Source organism: Triticum aestivum, chromosome 2D, assembly GCF_018294505.1.
Source record: "Triticum aestivum cultivar Chinese Spring chromosome 2D, IWGSC CS RefSeq v2.1, whole genome shotgun sequence".
NCBI classification, from domain to species: domain Eukaryota; kingdom Viridiplantae; phylum Streptophyta; class Magnoliopsida; order Poales; family Poaceae; genus Triticum; species Triticum aestivum.
The window spans coordinates 607,003,028-607,009,409 of NC_057799.1; the positions used below are offsets into that span (position 1 = coordinate 607,003,028).

Here is a 6,382-nt window from a genome sequence, read left to right on the forward strand (position 1 = left end):
TTCAACAGCAACGCCTTCATGAAGGGAGTGGCACTCAAGCGCCACCGTCACCGGATCCAGCCACCACATGCCGGAATCTAGATTTTCACCCTGAAGAACTAGTCTGAGCATATCCGAGCAATGCCTTCATCAAGGTAACGACGCAAAAACATCGTCGTTGCCAGGTATGACCAACTCGGGTCAGACCAAGGTTTTCACCGCGGAGCTCGAGACTTGGTACTCAAGAAGGCACCATCACCGAAGTCAATCATGTGTTGTCGCCACCACTTTTTCGCCATCCAAGCAGCTACATGCGTTGGGTCGTCGCTGCTGCACAACCATATCCTCTGCGTTAAGCCGTCGTTCATAGGTTGCATCTCACCACCAAGACAACCACGAGAAACCCTCGCGAAGACCTTTCTGTGGCACCACAATCCGCATCAGGGCCGCCGCCGAAGACCAGAGTGGTCACCACCCAGCCTGCTTGGCTGCATCACCCACGCCAGATCCTTTTGGGGGCGGCCGGGAGGCAGGGAAGCTTAGGTGATCCAAACATGGCATGCAGCAGAAGCATGCATCCCCGGATGGACGCAGATAGTGGCCAAGTTGTTGGCAGATCAATGGATCGAGGACTCGAAGGCCACCGGCCATGGCGCCTCGAGGAACCTGGATCTGATGTGGGGGTTGGACGCACGAAGGAGAATAGGCGCATGTCCTCGCTGCCGCCGTCCGCCGCGGGTCTTAGCCCGACGGCCTTCTCCGGCGACGGCGAGGGAGAGTAGCAGTGGTGGAGGCCTCTAGAAGTGCGGCGGCGGCGGCCTCCGGAGTCGCTCGCTCGCGACCCGGGAGGCAGTTACGTTAAAGAGATCATACCATATATTTCAGAGTTGTCTTGTTCTTCCGCTGTAAAAAATGCATCTAGGAAGTAAGGGCATACAGAACTTAATTAGGGCATTTGGGGATGTCCTGCTGATGTCAATCAAACACAATAAGGTGCACTATAAGGGCGAGTAACCGTGATGTCCACGTGTCCTTTTACTGTGCCGAGGATATTTCCCAGTTAACACCTTCCCGGTAAAATGTAGCGATAGCATCAGTCCCTTTATCTTCTCCACCCTCCCCACACACAGCCCGCTCTCGACTACGGCACTAGGGTTCCTAGCCGCCGCCGCGCGCGCAGCCGCTCGGAGCCACCTCCACTCCGGCGCCCATGGATGGTCCTCTCCACCTTCGCGCGGAGTTGCTCCGCCCATGTCCGCCCGCCGTAGAGCAGGACTCGACCCGCCCAGCAGCCCCTCCACGTTAGCCGTCCGGAGCTGCGCTGCCCACCACAACAAGGTAATCTCCCTCCTTACTTCTCCCTTCGTCCTCCCTCTCCCATCCCTTCTTCCTCCACCTTGTCCAGTCGATTGCCGTCGCGGTTCAGCTTGGCTCGGCGATGGCGTTGGGATCGAGCATTTACGGTGCTAGAGCACGTCACTTGTGTCAGTGTATTTCATTAACGATAAGCTGTGCAAAGTTGTTCACATTTGCAGTTCAGGTGCACATTGCTTTTCCTTTCATCAGACTTTATTTCGTTCGATTTACTTTCGGTTCGTCCTTGTCATATTGTGATTGTTCCAGTAGTTCCTAAATAATGGTCGGTACTCTGTCTTACCTTTTAAAGTACATATTGTTGATTTTCGTTCATCTTATTGATCAACAATATATTTAGATTACAGGGATTGTCTTTGCAAGAGGGCCTGCTGTTGCCGCGTTGATTCTTTTGGAGTCCAAAGGGCAAACTTTTGCTGTTCTTACTAAACAGGTATATATATAACTGTGATTTGCAGCGAAAGGTTGCTTATTCGATGAACACATATTCTATTGATTATTGACCCTTCCAGAAATTTCAAGCTAGAATTCCTATTGGAAAGTTTATATTGGAGCTACTAGCTGGAATGCAAGATGATGAAAATGGTGACTTTGTTGGCACCGTAGTCCGAGAGGTTAGTATCTTCTTTCCCCAAATATACAGTTTGTATCCACTGAATTTTGCATGCTATTGCAGCTAGTCAGTCACACTAGCCCTTTTTTAGCTCGATTTGGTTCACAAGACATACCAATCTTGCTGCCACTGCCAGGAATTTGACTTAATTTCTGAAGTACTAAGTATGCAGTTAATGTATACGTCACTGTTCGCTAATTATACTTGGATTGTTCCTAGGTCGAAGAAGAAACTGGTATAAAGTTAAATCTAGAGGGCATGGTTGATCTTATTTCTTTGCTGGACCCTGCTACTGGGTGTAGAACGCTACCATCACCGGTAAGTGGCCTGCATTCCCTTCAGTTCACAGTTAAGGCATAACTTATGTTTCAGAAAAGAATAACATAACTTGACTCAGATTGGCTTACGTGCATTGGGCAGACCTGATAATAACATTTGATATACATAGTTTGGGTTCCTTGCCTCATTATACCCATATGTTTTTGTTGAGAATCACACACAACACAAAAAGCAGAAGATAGCCCGATGAATTCAGTTCACAATAACTTTGCAGGTCTGTAATAATCCTGCTATATATGCTGCTTGGAAACATAGCAAAGAGTACTGCATAGCAATTCCATCATGTGATTCAGCAAAACTTCTATGAATGGAATGTTCAGTTGGCATCATATGCCTGTAATGGAAAAGTACTCTTGATCCATGCTGACGCAATTTCGACACCTATTCTAGGAACTTACACTTGCTCCTGGTCGTGCAATACCTCGACTAACCAGCTTCCTTTTTTTACCAGGGTGGCTGTGACGGAGAGATTGGCATGTTCCTTTACAGGGGGCACGTGGACGAGGAGAATATCAGGCTCTCCAAGGGAAGGAAACAAGCCTGCGGGACCATGGCGAGTTGATCAAGCTACGCGTGGTCCCCTATGACCAGATCTAGCGCACGACGTCAGATGCGAAGGCGCTCTCGGCAATAGCTCTGTACGAGATGGGCAAGAAGGAAGGCATCCTACCACTGTTGCCACCATCTAGTGGCTCATCGTCAAACATGTTAATGCCGAACTGGGCATGCGCGTTCTTCTGTACCGAGATGTTTGAGAACATTGGCGGTCAAGTACACTATAGTCTCCGTCAATGCCCACCTGAAAGGTAAAAAGAGCTGCAGTGCGCAAATAGTTCCAAGTAATATTTGATTTTGGGTTAATTATCCTTTTGCCCTTAGTGGTGTCCATGCATGTGCTCAGTTTTGCCCTCATATGCGAATCGTGCTCAGTTTTGCCCCTTGTCCGTGCGCACCAACTCGTTCCGTGAGTATTGCCGTCTTCGTCAGGTCAACCTTTTGACTCGGTCCTTACAGGTGGGATCAGGCGGCAGAGACGCGCTAGACGATCAGACCGTTGCACGCGACGCTTGTGGGACCCAGCAAAGAGCCCTTGAGCAGAGAGCCGTTGCGGGTGTGCTATATAAGCGGGCGATAGAGAGCAGCGGTGACCACAGCGACAGAGAGAGTAGGCTACAGAGAGCACGGCGGTGACCACGACGACAAAGAGAGCTGCGGTGGGAAGATAGCTGTGGAGGGCGCGGCAGCGTTGAGATCCCCTTCGAATCTGAGCTCCATGTCTTCTTCAAGCTCCCGCGCCACCTCATGGATGTAGAGCCCGGCGCGCGTGGAGATGCCTATCTTCGTCTGTCCGTGGTGCTGGGCCGGCGTTGACCCCAGTGTTTCTCACACACCGAGGAACCAGAATCGTCCGTTCTACGTATGCAGCGAGAATGGGGTAAGAATCGGGGCAATTGCACGATTTTCGTGGTCGGGATCTTTGAGCAATGGGTTGACCTGTTTGGCGTTCATGCAGGTGAAATGTTTCTTTCTTTGGGTCGATGTTCTGGCCAAGACTCTGATGAATGAACTGCAAGAGCATGAAGAATGGTTGTGCATGCTGCCACGAACGGCAGTGGCCGCAGCATGAGCTCCGGAAGAAGAGATGGAGGGCGAAGTACGCACTGACAGAGAGCTAGCCAATGAGCTTAGGATGTTGAAGAAGAAGGTTAGGAAGCTTGAAGATCAAGCACAAATACCAATACCCATTTGCAATTACTTTTGGGCATTTGTAGGTATGGTAATCGCACTGGGTGTAATGTTGAAATTGTATGGAAAGGCATGAATTATGGAGGAATTTGTAAGCTTGAAATTGTATGAGAAATTCACCTTGTTTAAATGTTGGTCAAAGTTGTTTAAATGTTGAAAAAAAGAGAAGAAATGACCAACATTTAAATATGTTGAAAAAAGGGAGAAGAAATGAGAAATTCAGAAACTTTGATCAATGAAATGCAGCTCTCTACTCTGCCTTTCTGTAAAAAAAGGTTCCTCTGTGGGCCAAATTCAGAGCGTAGAGCCAAGTGCCGGCTAGACTTGTGACGCCCCCGATTCGACCGTACACTAATCATGCACGCAAATGTGTACGATCAAGATCAGGGACTCACGGGAAGATATCACAACACAACTCTACAACATAAATAAGTCATACAAGCATCATAATACAAGCCAGGGGCCTCGAGGGCTCGAATACAATTGCTCGATCATAGACGAGTCAGCGGAAGCAACAATATCTGAGTATAGACATAAGTTAAACAAGTTTGCCTTAAGAAGGCTAGCACAAAAGTAGCAACGATCGAAAAGGCAAGGCCTCCTGCCTGGGACCTCCTAACTACTCCTCGAAGCCGAACTCCATGTAGAATCATCCACGGGATCTCTAGCTCCTGGACTCCAGCATCTGGTTGCGATAACCAGGTATAGAAAGGGGAAAAGAGGGAGAAAAGCAACCGTGAGTACTCATCCAAAGTACTCGCAAGCAAGGAGCTACACTACATATGCATGGGTATATGTGTAAAGGACCATATCGGTGGACTGAACTGCAGAATGCCAGAATAAGGGGGGATAGCTAGTCCTGTCGAAGACTACGCTTCTGGCCACCTCCATCTTGCAGCATGTAGAAGAGAGTAGATGGTAAGTTCACCAAGTAGCATCGCATAGCATAATCGTACCCGGCGATCCCCTCCTTGTCGCCCTGTTAGAGAGCGATCACCGGGTTGTATCTGGCACTTGGAAGGGTGTGTTTTATTAAGTATCCAATTCTAGTTGTCATAAGGTCAAGGTACAACTCCGGGTCGTCCTTTTACCGAGGGACACGACTATTCGAATAGATAAACTTCCCTGCAGGGGCGCACCACATAACCCAACACGCTCGATCCCATTTGGCCGGACACACTTTTCTGGGTCATGCCCGGCCGCGGAAGATCAACACGTCGCAGCCCCACCTAGGCTCAACAGAGAGGTAAACACGCCGGTCTAAATCCTATGCGCGCAGGGGTCTGGGCCCATCGCCCATTGCACACCTGCACGTTGCGTACGCGGCCGGAAGCAGACCTAGCCTAGCAGGCGTTCCAGTCCAATCCGGCGCGCGCCGCTCCGTCGCTGACGTCAAGAAGAGCTTCGGCTGATACCACGACATCGGGATACCCATAACTACTCCCGCGTAGATGGTTAGTGCGTATAGACCAAATGGCCAGACTCAGATCAAATACCCAGAACTCGTTAAGCGTGTTATTTGAAGTAACCGCGAATGCCGACCAGGGCCAGGCCCACCTCTCTCCTAGGTGGTCTCAACCTGCCCTGTCGCTCCGCCACAAAGTAACAAGCGGGGGCCGTCAGGAACCCAGGCCCACCTCTACCGGGATGGAGCCACCTGTCCTTTCAGCCCCCTCACCAGAATCACTTGCGGGTACTCAACGAGCCGACCCGACTTTAGTCACCACATGTGTCATGTATATAAAGTATATAGTATATACCCGTGATCACCTCCCAAAGTGATCACGGCCCAGTAGTATAGCATGGCAGACGGACAAGAGTGTAGGGCCACTGATGAAACACTAGCATCCTATACTAAGCAGTAGGATAGCAGGTAAGGGTAACAACTGTAGCAACAATGACAGGCTATGCATCAGTATAGGATTAACCGAAAGCAGTAACATGCTACACTACTCTAATGCAAGCAGTATAGAGAATAATAGGCGATATCTGGTGATCAAGGGGGGGGGGGCTTGCCTGGTTGCTCAGACAAGAAGGACTGGTCGTCGGTGACGTAGTCGACCACAGGGGCATCAGCATCGTCACGGGGTCTACCGAAGAGAAGAGGGGGGGGGGAAGAAACAGTAAATACATAGCAAGCAAGTGCATAACAGGACAACAGGCAAAGCTAGACGTGTTCTAACGCGGTATGAGGTGATACCGGTGAAGGGGGGAAACATCCGGGAAAGTATCCCCAATGTTTCACGTTTTCGGATAGATGAACCGGAGGTGAAATGTTGCAGGTTCACTATGCTAGGGACGCGTGGCAGTCGAACGGACTGTGTATTCGGA

General features: G+C 49.8%; 1 pseudogene; it reads left to right on the plus strand.

Moving 5' to 3' along the window:
• The first annotated feature begins 1,230 nt into the window (after positions 1-1,230).
• LOC123056035 (nudix hydrolase 14, chloroplastic-like) lies at positions 1,231-4,086 on the plus strand (annotated as a pseudogene).
• Positions 4,087-6,382: the final 2,296 nt, after the last annotated feature.